At 42.7% G+C, this 17,629-nt stretch overlaps 1 protein-coding gene across 8 annotated transcripts in view; it reads right to left on the reverse strand.

Annotated features, from left to right (window-relative positions):
* Nucleotides 1-17,629, reverse strand: part of CHD6 (chromodomain helicase DNA binding protein 6) — a 201,382-nt gene that overhangs the window by 170,129 nt on the left and 13,624 nt on the right. For 4 of the 8 annotated variants that reach the window (XM_025000626.2, XM_059892621.1, XM_025000624.2 and 1 more), the window contains exon 2: nucleotides 2,085-2,159. The exons of the other annotated variants lie outside the window; for them this stretch is intronic. The gene's annotated coding sequence lies outside the window, so the exon portion shown is untranslated. The remainder of the gene's footprint in view (nucleotides 1-2,084; nucleotides 2,160-17,629) is intronic. 8 annotated transcript variants of the gene reach the window in all.

The raw sequence follows: 17,629 nt of genomic DNA on the forward strand, positions 1-17,629 counted from the left end.
ACCAGTAAGGAAAATATAAAGGAAGAGCTACCTTTTCATAAAGTCAACCGTTCTAGACCTCACTCTCACCTCAGTGCATTTTTTAGATACATCACAGTTGACTGTGGAAAATCAGAGACAATATTCCCACTAATCGGTGGTGGGCACGAGTGGGATAAAAATTATTTCACAATCTCAATTCAACTGAACACAGTGTGCCCATCTCTGTGTGAGTATACATATATGTATGTGCTATGCTTAGTCACTCAGTTGTATCCAACTCTTTGCGATCCCACAGACTGTAAGACTATAGCCCACCAGACTCCTCTGTGCACGCAGAGTCTCTGGGCAAGAATACTAGAGTGGGTGTGTGTGTATGAGCGGAAGCGCAAGAACACTGGTGGGGAGGAGGGTAGAGGGAGGGAGGGAGGGAGGAGGGGAGAGAGAGAGAGAGAGAGAGTGTGAGTGAGTGCGTGTGCGTGTGTGTGTGTGTGTATGTATGTATGTATGTATTTCCCTCATGGCTCAGAGGGTAAAGCGTCTGCCTGCAATGTGGGAGACCTGGGTTTGATCCCTGGGATGGGAAGATCCCCTGGAGAAGGAAATGGCAACCCACTCCAGTGTTCTTGCCTGGAAAATCCCATGGACGGAGAAGCGTGGTGGGCTACAGTCCATGGGGTCACAAAGAGTCAGACACAATTGAGAGACTTCACTTTCAAAATGCAACTAAAATATTTTATATATATATATAAAAAAGATCACAGAGATCCAAATATAGGAATAAGACATTACCTACTTTAGTCCAGAGAGAGAAGACAAATCTGCTAACAAACATATTTGGTGTGCATGCCAATGGAACTAAGGAAGAGTTTTAGGTCCAGTGGGAGCAGAAGGAAAGGAAAAAGCAACTACAAGGGTCAAGCTCTGAGAAGGTGACCCTTAGGAATGCTGTAAAAAAGAGCAAGTTAGAGAAATCTAAAATTTTACAACTGAACAAAGAAAATTACGTCCCCAGTCCTATAACAGGTCCTGAATATTCTATATACACAAATGTGACATTTTTCCTCCTCCCAAAAACCTACCCCTAATGTAACACTAATCTCAACATCAATATTTAATGTCCAACTCAGTCTCAGTCCAGCAGCTGATCAAAAATTACAAGGTATACAAGAAAGCAAAGTGGGTATGAAATGGAGACAAACCTCTAAAGAGAACCAATCAGAGATGACCCAGATAGGGAATTTAACAGTGTTTAAGACAGCTATAATGTGGTACAGTGGTTAAGAATTCACTTGCCAAGGCAGGGAACATGGCTTCGATTCCCAGTGTGGGGAGATCCCACATGCCAAGGGGCAACTGAGTTCATGCACCAAACTACTGAGGTCCACTCACTAGAGCCCACGCTCCACACAAGAGAAGCCACTGCAATGAGAAGGCCTCACACGGCAACTCAAGAGCAGCCCCTGCTCACCACAACCAGAGAAAGCCCATGTGCAGCAATGAAGACCCAGAGCAGCCAATAAATAAAGTAAGAAATTTTAAAAACTATTAAGAAAAAACCCCAATGCTTAACACGTTAAACAGTTTAGTAGACCATATGCATGAATAGATGGCAAATTTCAACAGAAAGCTAGAATATGTAAGAAAGAGCCAAAGAGAAACGCTTTTTTGTAATGGTATCAGAGATGAAAAGTTCCTTTGACGAGCCCACCAAACCCTCAATAAAATTAAGGAAGGAATCAACGAGCTTGAAGACAGATCACTACAAAATTACCTAAACCGAAACACAAAAGGGGGAGAGGGGCAGGGAGGACACAACAGACAGAACGTCCAAGAGCTGTGAGGTATGACCAAATACCACAAGCATGCAACTGGAGAGGGGCGAGCAAGGCAGAAATAACATTTGAAAGAAAGATGGCTTGAGATTTTCCAAAAATAAAGTCATCAAACCATAGATCTAAGAAAATCCTACAGGATGAATATAAACAAGTAAACAAACAAATAAATACAACAGAGAACACATACCTGGACACTTCACAGTTTAATTGCTAAAAACCAAGGTTAAAGAGAAAATCTGAAATACAGCTGGAAGAAAAAGGCATTACCTTCTGAGGGGGCGGGGGGGAAATTCAGCACACTACTTGCAATCCAGAAGATAATGGTGAGGCACCTCTTAACCACTGAAAAGGGGAAGAAAGAAAAAAAAAAGACTTCATGACCCAGAATTCTAGTCAGCAAAAATACCTTTCAAAAATGGAGGCAAAATAATGGCTTTTCAGACAAAAGATGAAGTAATTCAATGTCAGCACACCTGCCCTACAAGAAAAGGTAAAGACGTCTTTCAAGTAAAAGGCATATGATAACCAGACAAAAAATGAGGATCCACACAAAATAGTTCCAAAAGTTATCAAAATGTAAGTATAAAAAATCTTTTCCACAAATTATTACTTATTCCAAAAGAACAATCTAAAGCAAAAATAATAACAGTATATTGTAGAATTTATACAATATCTAAAAGGAAAATGTATGACACCAATAATCACGTAGGATAGAAGGGAAGAACTAGAAGCATGCCGTATTGTTAGCATCTTACACTGCATGTGAAATGTGAAACGGTATAATAGTATGTGAAGGTAGAACGTGCCTCTAAATTTGGACAACTTAGATGAATGTATGAGTTCCTCAAAGACACAAACTAGACAAGCTCACTTAAACAAAAGAACCTGAACAGCCCTTCATCTATTAAAGACAGTGAATTTGTAGATAATAACCTTTCAACAAAGGCCCAGGTAGCTTCAGCGGAGAATCTCACCAAATAGTTATTGTACTTCATTTTATGTGCTTTACAGACACTACATTTTTTACAAATTGAAGGTCTGAGGCAACCCTGTTTTAAAAGATGAGAGTCAGCATGTCTTAGCAATAAAACTTATTTTTAATTAAGTTATATAAATTGCTTTTTAGACATAATGCTAGTGGTTGCACACTTAACAGACTATAGTATCAGATCAGATCAGATCAGAAGCTCAGTCGTGTCCGACTCTTTGTGACCCCATGAATCGCAGCACGCCAGGCCTCCCTGTCCATCACCAACTCCCGGAGTTCACTCAGACTCATGTCCATCAAGTCAGTGATGCCATCCAGCCATCTCATCCTCTGTCATCCCCTTCTCCTCTCGCCCCCAGTCCCTCCCAGCATCAGAGTCTTTTCCAGTGAGTCAACTCTTCGCATGAGGTGGCCAAAGTACTGGAGTTTCAGCTTTAGCATCATTTCTTCCAAAGAAATCCCAGGGCTGATCTCCTTTAGAATAGACTGGTTGGATCTCCTTGCAGTCCAAGGGACTCTCAAGAGTCTTCTTCAACACCACAGTTCAAAAGCATCAATTCTTTGGCGCTCAGCCTTCTTCACAGTCCAACTCTCACATCCATACATGACCACAGGAAAAACCATAGCCTTGACTAGACGAACTATAGTATAAACATAATTTTTATATGCAGTAGCAAACCAAAAAATTCATGCAACTCACTTTATTACAATATTCACTTTATTGCAGTGGTCTGGAACTGAATCTGCAGTATCTCCTGTATAGCAATATATTACATATACTCTTCCAGAAAATAGAAGAGGGAATACTTCCATCTAATGTCGGCCAGCATTAAGCCGACAAGTCCTGCAACAGCAATATAAGAAGCCACACATTTAAGACAAAGATCAAAACAAAGACACTAACATCTTAACAGAATACTATCATATTGAATATGGCAATAAATAAAAAGGGTACTACATCAAGACCAAGTGGGATTTATCCTGGGTATGCAAGAGGCATTCAACATCAAAAATCAATTAATGTAATTCACTGTATCAACAGACTAAAGAAAAAACCCACATGATCATCTCAGCAGCTACAAGTATCTAACAAACTCCAACATTTGTGATGAAAACCCTCCAGAAACCAGAAATAAAAGCAAACTTCCTCAATCTGATAAAAAGCAAGGACGAAAAACCTACCATTAATGGGACTGCATAATTTTTCCCTAAACTCAAGAACAAGGCAAGAGTGTCTAATCTTACCATCATATCACTTCAACATCATACTGGGGTCCTAGCCAGTGCAATAAGACAAGAAAAAGAAATAGAAAGCAAACAGATTAAACAGGAAGAAATACAACTGTCTTTACTTGCACTCAAAATACCTATTAATATAGTAAATCCCAAAGAATCTAGAATAACATTTCTAAAATCAGTAAATTGGTTTGCTAAGATCATAGGATATAAGGTCGATATACAAAAGCCAACTGTATTTCTATATACTAGCAAGGAACAAATGTAAATTAACATTTTTAAAGTATCATTTATAAGAGTATCCCAAAACATAAATACTTAAAGAGATAAATTGAAATTAAAAGCACAACCTTTTAAATGCTATAAACCAGCTTTAATTTGATCAATCTCTTCCCCTATACAGAAAAGCTATGGAACCGCCTAAATAGTCTAGAACTTTAGAACAGGCCAACTTATTTTCTTCTCAACTCGTTGGAAGGTTTTGCCGAGTAACAATCTTTCCAGTAGATGGTCTCTTCGCTCACATTTTTCCTTGAAAGAGGTTCATCCTGAGAACTCACACTGTAAGGTTAGTTATCTTAGAACTAGGAAACTTAAAACTGGAATGCAGCCTCAGAACATTTTAAACTTGCAAAAGCCAAGTTAAAAGCTTCCCCTCTGGGGAACTGATGAGTCCAGAAAATGAAAAGCGTGAATATTCACTAAAACCCCCAGATGACGTACAACCCTGTGTAGAAGACCTGTCTTATAACTGTGATTTCCACACATTGACAGCCTCTCTTAAACAAGGCAGTATTAGGCACTCGTGTATTTCAAGACATGTCCCCTTCCCAACACATCCCTACACATTTAACTGGACCAGAGGTGGGCCCCTAACCTAACATGAATCAATGACCAAGCAGGCCAACAACTGAGGACATGACATTTCTGGGCTGGGAGAAAACCTGCCAGGCAAAGTTGATTGTCTCTCAGAAATCTGAAATGGAAGGTACCAAGTAAGGCATAGGCAACAGGAGTGGGAGCTGATAAGTCATGAGTTCAAGAGAAACTAGAGTCAGAAAGGGCTTTGGACGTGGAAAAGTTAGGAGAGAACACAACATGCAAGTAAGCAGAAGCTATAAGGTAGAGGAGAACAATAAGGAAGAATGAGGAAAACACTGGGCGGAAGCAAAGGGTGGAGTGGGCCAACTGGGAATCCTGTAATGGCCAGGCAGGAAGAGAGACCACCCAAGAAAGCCTGCCTGTCCTGGATGCAGCAGGATGACCGTACTGGTCATCTATTGCCACAATGATGCGTACAACAGCAAACCACAAAATCTTACTGGCAGAAGCATTTAATTTTCCCTCAGGTGTCTGAGCTGTGTTGGCTCTGCTTTAAGTTACAGATAATCTGTGGGGGCTCTGCTCTATGGTCTCACTCTGAGGCCCAAGCTGAAGAGGCTGCAGCTACTCAGCGGTCTTCTCACGGTGATGACAAGGGCACAAAAGGACACGAGCCCACCCGCACAAGCACAGCGCAGACTTCTACTTTCATCATGTTTACTAACATCCCACCGACCTAAAGCAAATCATACAGCCAAGCCCAAAATCAAGGGATAGGGACACAATCCCATCCACCACGAGGCTATGGCAAGAGAATGAATGTAAAACACTACTACAAAGAACTGAAGAATTGGGGTCAAAGACTCAGGGATACAAAACACAGGGAGCATCCACTCCCCAGTGCAATGTTACCTACGGACCCTATCTCCTCCTCCTCTTAAGAGGGAGGATATCATCTGAATTATTTTGTTGAACTATTTCTAATTTTAAAAGGGTGAGGGGACTTTAAAAGTCAGGAGACGTATCTAGAAAATACGGCAGCAAATGCTCAAGGATTTCTAAAGATGGAAGGTTCCAATAAAACACACCACTCTACCACGTTCCTCTGAATCTCAAATCAGTCTGCTGTGGGTCGCAGGCTCCCAACAGCCAAAGTAAATGAGTACTGTTAGCACCTTTGTGGCTAAAAAACACTTTTCAAGAATAGTATTACCTACCTAGTTTGTAAAAGAGAAAAAAAATCACAGACCAAAAAAAAAAAAAAAGTCAGTAGAGTCAAATCTAAGAGTACAGAAGAACAAAATGGTAGGAAACTAAATAGACAAATGTGGAAAATGAAAACATTTGATTTGCTGAAGGTACAGGAAATACTGTTGACTAAACAGAGAAAGGTTTTTTGTTTTGTTTTTTTTTAAAAGAAAGACACAACCAAACCAAAATGGAGTCACTTGGGCTAAGCCTGGGTCACCAAACAGCAACTTAATACGTAATTTACAGTTTCAACTTCTCCCAGGAGGGGAATTTTAAACCAGTCAATCTGGAGTTACCTGGTCAGCACTAGTGAGGTAATCTGCTTGACAGACTTCTGCAGTCCCCTAAAGGAAGGTGACCTTGCCACAAATAATCCACACTTTGCAAGTAACTTCTTCATCCCATTCCCTTCTGCCTATAGATCTTCCATCTGACACAGCTCTTTAGAGCTCCCATCTGTGTGCTGGACGGGACGCTGCCCAGTTCATGAATCATCTAATAAAGTTAATAAGGTCTTTCAAATCCCTTCAGTTGAATTTTGTTTTCAACAGGTTTGAAAGAGTTTTGTTTCTCCAAAAAGTAAGTAAAATTCTGGGTATACTTTGGAACTGTGACCCATTTTAAACAATGAATTTACTCCCTGTAAAAGAATTAACAGTAACTCAGTTATGTCTGTTTAAAAAAAAAGAAAAGAAAAGAAAAAAAAAAAAAAAACCTCATTCATCAGTAAACAGCCAAGCAAGTCAAAGAGAACATGAGTATTATATTAATATAAGCAGAAATTAGAGTCACAATGCACAGTACCTTTGAATGCTGTTCAAAGATCTTTAAATGCTCACTGTGACCCACACCATACTGGCAAAAATTAAACTCCTGGTCAATCAGCCCACAGCTAAGCAAAAGAATAGAAAAGGCAACAGAACTATGTTGGCAGTAACAGGGATGCAACATGAACACGCCTGGGCATGCCATGACTTTCTCAAATCCCCTGCTTCACATTAGGCTGGGTTTAATATGATGCGATGGCTTCCCACGTGGCTCAGTGGTAAAGAATCTGCCCGCCAATGCAGGAGAAGTGGGTTCGATCCCTGGGTCAGAAAGATCCCCTGGAGGAGGAAATGGCAACTCACTCCAGTATTCTTGCCTGGGAAATCCCCTGGACAGAGGCGCCTCGCAGGCTACAGTCCATGGGGTTGGGAAGAGTCAGATACGACTGAGCACATACACACAATATGATGTGAGCTAACACATCTCGTTCAACTCTGCATGAGTTCTCTTCATGGCCTACAAGTTTCAAAGTTCTAATTCTGAAAATGGGTCTTAGCACAGCAACTCTGGGACACACACCGTAATAATACACACTACTTCACTGAAAACCAGAGTTCTAGCTCCCAGGTACCTATAATAAGCCTCATATGCACCACAGAATCTCAGTGTGGACCGAAACAGAAGCAGCCCCTACAAAATTCATCCCAACAAGATTTTTCTGTCTCCACTGAAACAAGCTTAGGAGATGACTGTCTAAGAGCACATCTTTAAAAGAAAAATCCCCTCAGTGGCCATCACAACAGAAAATTCAAAATAAAAATCCTTCTACAGAAAACAACTTTCCGCCCATAAGCAGGAGGAAGGTTAAGGTGATCTGACTTAGGGACAGCTCTTTGGTGTTCAAATGTTCTGATAAGGAGAATGCCAAGGCTGTTTAACTTCAGCTAATCAAAAGGGTGAAACGGCAGGAGAGGGATATGGTTTGCTCAACACTGGAACAGATTATTAAGAGTTATGAAAGTTATGACATCACTTTTCTCATGACATTCACCTGGCCTATACAGTTCGGATTCTTTTCATCCTAGTTCCTATTTTCAATCTCTATTAATTGACAGAATACCAGTCTTAAGTTCTAGACACATCACTCAGAACTCACAGGTTTGTGTGTGCACAGACAAGTCGTGAGGAAGTCAGAGGTGGTGCTTTAAGAGCAAGCCCAGCCCCCAGAGCGGTCTGAGCAGACTCAGCTACCTCACAGCTCCCTGCTTGTCCTGGAGCGGTCTGACCCCTGCGTTTCTCAGGGGACAGCCTTCACACAGCCCAACAATGTCAGGACAGATTCTGGACATGGGTGTAAATGAGCTGAACCGTGTCCTCCCACACCCCAAAACTTGCAGGTTGAAGCCCTGATCCCCAGTACTTAAGAATGTGACTGTATGTGGAGAGCAAGTCTTTACAGAAGTAATGAAGTTAAAATAGGGGTCTCTGGAGTGGGCCCTAATCCAATATGGCAGGTGTGCTTTTAAGAGGAGATCAGGAAACAGAACACAGAGAGAAGCCTAGGTGAGGACAGGGCGAGAAGGAGCCCTGCAGTCAAAGAGAAACCAAATCTGCCACCCTGACCTTGGACTTCTAGCCTCCAGAATCATGAGAAAATACACCTTTGGGTAAGCTACCCAGCCGGTGGTATTTTGTTATGTTAGCGCCAGAAAACTGAGAGAACAGGGAACACATTTTGCTACAAAATCTCATGATTAAGGGAGAGATGCTCCAGCAAAATCCACCCTCCCTTAGGAAATTTTTGATGGCTTACAGGACATCTCAAGTCATCTCAATTATTAAAAAAAAAAAAACAACACACAATCATAATAAGCGTCTCCGTAGTTTTATCTAACCTGAAAAAAAATCTTCCATAACATCAACAGAAGAGCACTGCAGGGAGTTTTCCTTTGGCTACAGCAGTTACCAAATTTGACTTCTGTTCTCTGCCTTCTCCATAATGATGCATTTACAACTGGTCACTAGAGTGGTCATCTCCTACCCACAGCTCCAACTAAGAAGCCAAACTTGCACACTAAGGTTTTCCTCAAAATTTCTTCCGAAAGTAGTATTTTTGGCCTTCTTACACATCTTAATCAATCTACAAGTATTACTAATGCAAGTTTCCAAAGATACCATGATGCTTCACATCTCCACACTTGAACTTGACCACCTGGAAAAATTCTAATCCTTTGACAATGAGAAGACATTTCACCTCCAATAGGAAGTCTTTCAAAAACCATAAAGAAAATCTTTCAAAATCACTGCAAAACCCGTAAAGGTTGACCAAATCTTCATTTTAATTCTGTGTATTATATGTAATTACGTGTGTGCGTTTATCTCCTGCACTGGACAGCAAGCTCCGTGATGGAAGGAACTTGCTCACCTGTGCTCGCAGGCCCATGTGGAGCACCTGGAATTTGGCACCTGCAAATGCTCTGCACAAACACATGTCACCAATAAATCCATCCAACTCTCAATGGCATAAGCCACATATGATTATTCTGGATCGCTTCCTGACAGTGTGACGGGTTATCAGTGCTCTCCAGCCATCTATATGAATCCCACAATCATAAAGCTGAGTAAGAGAAACCAGATACAAAACAAGACGTTCTGTATGCGAGTGTGTGTGCTCAGTCTCTTCAGTCGTGTCCAACTCTTTGCAACCCTATGGACTGCAGCCCACCAGGTTTCTCTGTCCATGGGATTTCCCAGGCAAGAATACTGGAATGGGTTGCCATGCCCTTTTCCAGGGGATCTTCCTGGCCCAGGGATCAAACCCGTGCCTCCTGTGGCTCCTGCATTGATGGAGGATTCTTTACCCAGTGAGCCACAGGGGAAGCCCTACAAAGGAATATACACATGTTAAAACCCAGTGAGCAGTACCCTTGATATATGTACACTTAACCAAATGCACGTTATACTTCAAAAACCCAATCTCTGGACTTCCTGGTGGTCCAGTGGTTAAGACTCCATGCTTCCAACACAGGGAGTGTGGGTTCGATCCCTGGTCAGGAAACTAAGATCCCACATGCCACAAAGTGTGGCCTAAAAATAGTCTTAGCTTGGAGCTAGGCTACAAGGAATACCCCCATCTCCTCACACAAGTAGGAAACTGCCAGAGTTGCAGTGTGCCTGTGGGTGTTACATGGGTAGCAGTTTTTTCCCTCCTATCACTGGCCCACAGCAATATCCTTGGGCATCCAGTTGCCCTACTGCTGAGGCATAGGATCTGAATGGCATTTCAGGACACTAGGGAAAAAGGGGGAGATTTTACAACTGGAAGCTCTTTCTACTATATCATTAAGAATCTATAAACACACTGGCAATAACATCAGAAGGAGGCCTCTGTCCATCTCTCTAGCCATTTTCACTTAATTATTCTGCAACTATTTACCTACCAGGAGAAGGAAATGGTAACCTACTCCAGTGTTCTTGCCTGGAGAATCCCATGGATGGGGGAGCCTGGTGGGCTACAGTTCACGACTGAGCGACTTCACTTCACTTCTAACTTCTACTCATCCATCAAAACCTAACTCAAATGTTAACTCTTCTGAGAAGTTTTTCCTAACCTCCCCTATGCCTTAATGTTCCTTTTATTGTTCTACTTATTTTGTTTCCCTGCAATTTAAATATTGCTTGTGTCTATTTCCCCTACCAGACCTGTGGTAACATGTTACCCTGGCACCAGGTATGTCACAGGGAACTCAGAAGCATGCAAATGTCCGCAGAACTAATTTGAAATATGACTACCACCTAACAAGCCCTACCATTTAAATGCCCAACTCAAGAGCCCTAAAATAAGTGGTATTTCCCAGATAAGGCACAGTCTGTACTTGAGGGAATGAAAAAACTATAAATATTCTCTAGGACAATGTTATTTTTAGTGTTGTGGTCACCAGCCTCTAACAGTGAACTTCAGGGTAGCAACCTGGAGACTAAGTGACTTAAATGATGATCACAGGATCTGCCAGGTAAGCTGTACTCCTCAGAAGGCTGGTGCAGCAGACATGGTCCCAGAGGCAGCAGGTTCACCTAGTCCAGGCAGGGTCTTCAGTGTCCTACATTACATGTAAGAACAAAAAACTAACTGTGTGACTCTGAACAAGTTTCTTTATCTTCCTGACCTCAGTTTTCCTCATCATAACATGGGGAGTTGGGGAGGCGGGCACTACAACAATGTACAACCTCATAGTTTTAAAAGATTAAATATAAAATATAAAGTGAGAATATACAATGTTTAGTTCCCGGCATATAGTTAAGCATTCCACGAATATTTGCTCTAATTATTCTGCTGCTCTGGGATGGGATGTCTCAGTTTTCTTTGAAAGTGAAAGTTGCTGAGTCATGTCCGACTCTTTGCAACCCCATGGACTATACGGTCCATGGAATTCTCTAGGCCAGAATACTGGAGTGGGTAGACTTTCCCTTCTCTAGGGGATCTTCCTGACCCAGGAATTGAACTGGGGTCTCCTGCATTGCAGGCGGATTCTTCACCACCTGAGTTATCAGGAACTCCTAAATATCCCTGTCCATGGGATTCTCCAGGCCAGAATACTGGGTGGGTGGCCATTACCTTTTCCAGGGGATCTTCTCAACCCAGGGATCCAACCCAGGTCTCCCCCATCGCAGGCAGATTCTTTACCAGCTGAGCCACAAGGGAAGCCCACGAATATTGGGGTGTAGCCTATCCCTTCTCCAGAGAATCTTCCCAACCCAGGAATCAAACTGAGGTCTCCTGAGCTGCATTACAGGCGGATTCTTTACCAGCTGAGCTATCAGGGAAGCCCTTTCTCTTTTTCTTTGCCAGTTTTCTTTGCTCCTATCATATTCCTGCCCTGCCTGGTTCTGGGGTCAAAAGCAAGCAGGGGCAGGGACTTCCTTGCTGGTCCAGAGACTCCAGCCTTGCAATGCAGGATGCATGGGTTCGATCCTTGGTGGGGGAACTAAGATCCCCACGTGCTGCACAGTACGACCAAAAGACAAAAAGGTAAACACGGGCAAAATCTACTCTCCAGACCTTTTGACCACTCATTTCCCTGTCTGCGCAGATGATTCCTCCTGGCTGCAGGCGTGGCCTCCCTCTGACCATGCATGCACCCCAACAGACCCCATTGTTTAGGCCTCTTCTGCTCTTCTAATGAAGACTCAGCAGCTTCCTATTTCATTTCCTCAGTGCTTCATCCCCTTTTAAGAGATTAACGACAGCAAATTAATCAAATATATAGATTGCTACAGTCGCTCTCTCCAATATTCTTATGGATAAATCCAATCTTCCCCTCTCCACATCCCCATTCCACTTTCTTTTGGTGGGGGGGTGGGGGGAGCATGTGTGCGGGCACCACAAACCACAGAATGAAGATGCCCGTTTCACCTTCCTGGTGAGGCAAACCCTTTGGCTGCCACCAAAGCAGTTTTCACCTGTGGCTTTGAAAAGCGCACGGCCCCTGCCATGAGCTCTCCAGCATTCATCCTCTATGAAAGTGTTAGTCATTCAATTGTGTCTGACTCTTTGTGATCCCATGCACCATAGCCCACCAGGCTCCTCTGTCCATGGAAGTCTCCAGGCAAGAATACTGGAGTGAATAGCCATTCCCTTCTCCAGGAGATCTTCCCAACCCAGGGACTGAATACTGGTCTCCCGCACTGCGGGAAATTCTTTACTGTCTGAGCCACCAGGAGCTCTCCAGCATTCATCTCTTACCAAGGAGTAAAATGACTAGTCTGTTCAAGTCCAAGGGTATTTATTAAAACAAAGTCCCATGACTACAGTGAGAACCAGGGGTTCAGGGTTAGGACCCTGTCACTACTTCCTTCTCACTTCTTTGGTGGACTACGGGTGGTCTCCAGACCAGCGAGGCCTTGGCATTGTTCTTCTGGCTGAGAGCCAGGCTGTTGCCAACCAGTGGGTCACAACCAGCATTTCTTTTAAAATAAAAAAATACATAGAAAACAGGTGAATTTTACAGTATGCAAATTACCTCAATAAAACTATCTTTAAAAGAATACAGACTAAAAATAGAGTACATGAGAAGCAGTAAGAATAAATACCGAGTATTAAAACATCTGAATAACATATTTGCGTGTACACTGGGCACAGTACAGTGTTATTTCTGTGAGCCACGGTCACAACAAGATGACCAAACTCTGGTTTCAGCCATCAGCTGTGAGCCTAAGGTAAATTCTCTGTGGGCAGGAGAGATGGCAAGCAGACACTCTGGCTTGTGCTGTTTCGAGACTTCACAGACTGCCTCCAGCTTAGCTTAAAGCATGCATTCTCAAGGGGACAGTACCTCTCCAAGGGGGCAAAAACTGGTTCCTGGGGGTTAAAATACCTTACTCATTATTAAGCAGACACAGTACATAAACAGATACGCTACATATTTGTGGTATTAAATCTTCATGGATGGGAGGATAATACTAAAAAAAATAGCCTGTCTAAAAAAGGCTCCTTAGGGGAGTGATAATGGAAAAAAAAAAGATTGAGAACCATTTCATAAAGTCTAACTTCCAAGACTCCACATTCAGCCAGAAATGATGTTATGAGCAAAGCCCTGCCTTCGGTTGCCTCCTTCCCATTAAGTGTGTATGCTGGGGGGAGGGGGGGCTCGTGCAGGGACGGGGCTTAGGGAAGGGAGGGGTGTTCGGGACGGCAGGAGCCGGTTAGGGACCTGAGTCTAGTGTTCTTAGCCCCCTGGTCAAATAACCACGTCACTCTCACCCCCACCCACCCAACATTCAGATCAATGCTCAGGTTTACACAGAAAGACAGCAAGTTCAGTTTTGCATGTGGAACATGCAGGAGAAGCTGCAAAGAGTTACGTGGTTGGAAATGAGGGTCTGGAGCTCAGAAGAGAATGGGGATGGAAACAAAGATTTCAGGGTCATCAAGAGCTAAAACAAGCAAGAAGTCTGCCCAGGAAGGAGTGTAAAACAAGAAGGGCAAGGGAGCAAAAGGCTACAACCACTAGAATAGTTAAAGTGGGGGTGGGGGTGGGGAGGTCCTTAACAGTTTTCTCAAAAACTTAAAACTATTAATTCATATGAACTGTATAAAGACAAGGTCATCATAATCAGCAGTCCTCAAGAAATGTCCTCAGAAGACAACTCCTAACTCTTAATGTTTCAGGTGATTTAGAGACAACTATGCAAAGCTCTTCCCAAAGTCTCATTAACACTACCACATTCTCCACTTCTTTTATCATTTTTTAAAGTACAGTAAATTCACAATTTTGTGTTAGCTTCAGGTGTACAGCAAAGTAACTCAGTTATATATATATGTGTGTGTGTGTGTGTGTGTGTGTGTGTGTGTGTGTGTGTGTGTGTGTGTGTAAATATATATATATTCTTTTTCAGGTTCTTTCCGTTATAGGTTATTACAAGACACTGAATATAGTTCCCTGTGTGTGTGTGTGTGTGTGTGTGTGTGTGTAAATATATATATATTCTTTTCCAGGTTCTTTCCGTTATAGGTTATTATAAGACACTGAACATAGTTCCCTGTGCTAACATTCTCTTAGGTACCTGGGCAACCTGAATGGCTTAGCCATAAAATGGACAGCGACTCTGCATAGGACAAAACATCTCCGAGCATCAGGATGATGCCCACAAGCCAGTCGACACTCAGTGCTAGGTTCTACTTTAGGATGAACCGGTCATCCTTAGACTTCCTGCCATCAGTCTAAGAAGGTCCATTCCCAGTCTGTGACGGGGGCCGTGGAAGGGGGTAAACAGGTAAGCAGGGTGGGAAGCAGGGCCATGACGTCCTTTAAAGCGGGTATTCACTCCCATTCTGGAAACCCTGTGACTACCAGATGGCACTAATCCACACTGAAAGGCAAGGACACACTTAATACGATGTATGATCCTTGACAGAATACTAGATCAGGAAAAACAAAAAAGCTAGAGAACAAGGAAATGGTAAAATTTAAATATGGACTACATACTGGTTTTATGTCAAGTATCCCAAGGCATATGACTGTATTATAGTTGGACACCCTTTCTCCAGGAGTGAAGTGTCACCATGTCTGCAAGAAACTCCCAAAGGGGATGGCTTTAGTAAGAACTAGACATATAGCTTCCCTGGTGGCTCAGACGGTAAAGAATCTGCCTGCAGTGCAGGAGACCCAGGTTTGATCCCTGGGTTGGGAAGATCCCCTGAAGAAGGGAATGGCAACGCACTCCAGTATTCTTGCCTGGAGAATCCCATGGACAGAGGAGCCTGGAGGGCTATAGAACATGGCGTTGCAAAGAGTCAGATATGACTGAGCGACTTACTTTCACACTTCACACATGCAGACATGGAAAAAGATATAAAGCAAATTTGGAAAAACATTAATCATTGATGAATCCAGGTAGAGGGGAGATGGGTGTTAAGGTATAATTCTCTTAACTTACTTTCTGTAGGTTTGCTATTTTTCAAAATACAAAGTGGCAAGGGGTATAAATGCTGTCAAATATTTTTAAAGTTCTTAATTTCCATATGTTCCAACTCCCCTCCATTAGAACAGAGTATGAAAGGTTGACATGAAAATGCTTCACAACACTTTAAAATACTATCCCCACAGATAAATTTATTTGGCAAAGAGGAATTATTTCACATGCACAAACCATGTCTGTTTCTACACTATAGTGATAAAGTCCTGAGTCAATACACAGCTTAACAGAATCTGGGTATTATTTTTGAGGTTTACCTTTCATGTGCTGTTGGGGAAGGTAAACCTCAGGAATACTTTAAGAATCTAGGTACTCTACGTAGAGTCTTTATTTTAAAGGGTATATGAATACTAGTTGATTTTATACAAATACCAAAAGTTAAGGGCAAATTTAATTATCTGGGCTAATGAAAGACAGTACAGATAAATCAACTCCATATGCAGACATTGTTTTAATCACTGGGTTTTAACTTCCTAAATCTTTCATCAGAATTATGAGGAAGTAAAACTGACCTAAAAGTTTCATCTCCATCCATTCTCATTCCTAAAGGAATTTCTGTTTAATAACAAAAAAGAGAGAACCAATTGAAATAAAAATAAAAATGCCCTAAGAACTCAACTATGGGTATCTGAACAAAAGAAAACTGACTTTAATCATGGCAAATATTTATTGAGAACCTGCTACCCACAGCTCTCCATGAGGAATTCAAAGTACAGCGACTGGACTTTGCACTCATGGGGCCACAACTTTACGGGAGAAGACAAACACACAGCAAACTGAAGAACAATAATAATGGTTGACTCTGTCTTCCCTTATCCCTGCTCCCAATGCCTCAATTCAGAGACTTATCTCCTAGCCAGGCCATTGCAATGGCCTCCCTCATTCATTAACCTGCTGGTCAAGCCTCTCCCAACCACTGGTGCTTAACTTGGATGCACACTGGAATCACCTGAGAAGTGACCAAAATTCCAGCGCCTGAGTCTCTCTTCCAGGGAAATCTGCTTTTCCGGCGTGCAGAATGGGCACTGGCTCTCTTAATGCTTTCCAGGCAATTCTAATACACAGTCAAGTTTGAGCGCCACTGTTTTATACCAATCGCTTCTACCAAGGATGGAATACAATTTACTCTCCTGCGTTTAGGTATCTGATGACTCCTCACTACCGATACAAATCTAAACTCCTTCCTGCAATCTCCAAAGCCTTTCAATGTCTCCAACCTACTCCTCCAGCCCGACCTCCCACTCAGCTCCACAGGCTCCACCAGCCTCCGCCTGTTCCCTCAGAGGATACTTCCTATGCATAAAAGGCTTCTTCAAATCAGACACCAGTCCCAGTCTGATTATTCACTCCAAATCAATTTTCAGGAACCAATTTAAAAGTTCCTTCCTTTGAAAAGCCTTCACCAAGTTCCCTGGGTACATGGGGAGTTCTAACAAAACTGGACATGGCTCTAATTTGACATGTATCACGATGTTGGTAGTAGGAGTTTTTATTTCTATCTCTAGTAGGACTGTGCATTCCTCAAGGGCAGAGGCCAAGTGCATTTATCTTCAAGTTCCTAAAGCCCGGTAAAGGCCGAAACAAAACGAAAGTTCAACAACTGTTTACTAAGTATTGAGGCATCATATGCTTGTGGAATAAAGGAGGAAAGTGAAAGCGAGAGTGAAGTCGCTCAGTCGTGTCCGACTCTCTGCGACCCCGTGGACTGTAGCCCTCCTCCACCATGGGATTCTCCAGGCAAGAATACTGGAGTGGGTTGCCATTTTCTTCTCCAGGAATAAAGAAGTAACAGTATGAGAAAAGACAAGTCAGTTACAGAGGCAAACTCTGACTCCAGAAGAGAACTGGGTAAAGAGAGTGCTTCTGGCAGATACAGAGGGGGAAGGCCCCATGAAGACACTGGGACTAGTCTCAATCTCACAGAAAGGGAAATATCTAGATATTTGTCAAGAGCAAGGGACAGAAAACTAGGAGCACAGAAAACAGCAGATACAGTCCATGGCACAGGAAAAGCCATTTAGCTGTCTCCTGGGCTTCCCTGGTGGCTCAGACAGTAACCAAGAATCCACCTGCAAGGCACGAGACCCAGGTTCTATCCCTGGGTTGGGAAGAACCCCTGGAGAAAGGAAGTGCAACCCACTCCAATATTCTTTGTGCCTCCCTGGTGGCTCAGACAGTAAAGAATTTGCCAGCAAGGCAGGAAACCTGGGTTTGATCCCTGGCTTGGGAAGATCCCCTGGAGAAGGGAATGGCTACTCACTCCAGTATTCTC

The sequence above is a fragment of the Bos taurus genome, chromosome 13 (genome assembly GCF_002263795.3).
Source record: "Bos taurus isolate L1 Dominette 01449 registration number 42190680 breed Hereford chromosome 13, ARS-UCD2.0, whole genome shotgun sequence".
In the NCBI taxonomy this organism is placed as follows: Eukaryota; Metazoa; Chordata; class Mammalia; order Artiodactyla; family Bovidae; genus Bos; species Bos taurus.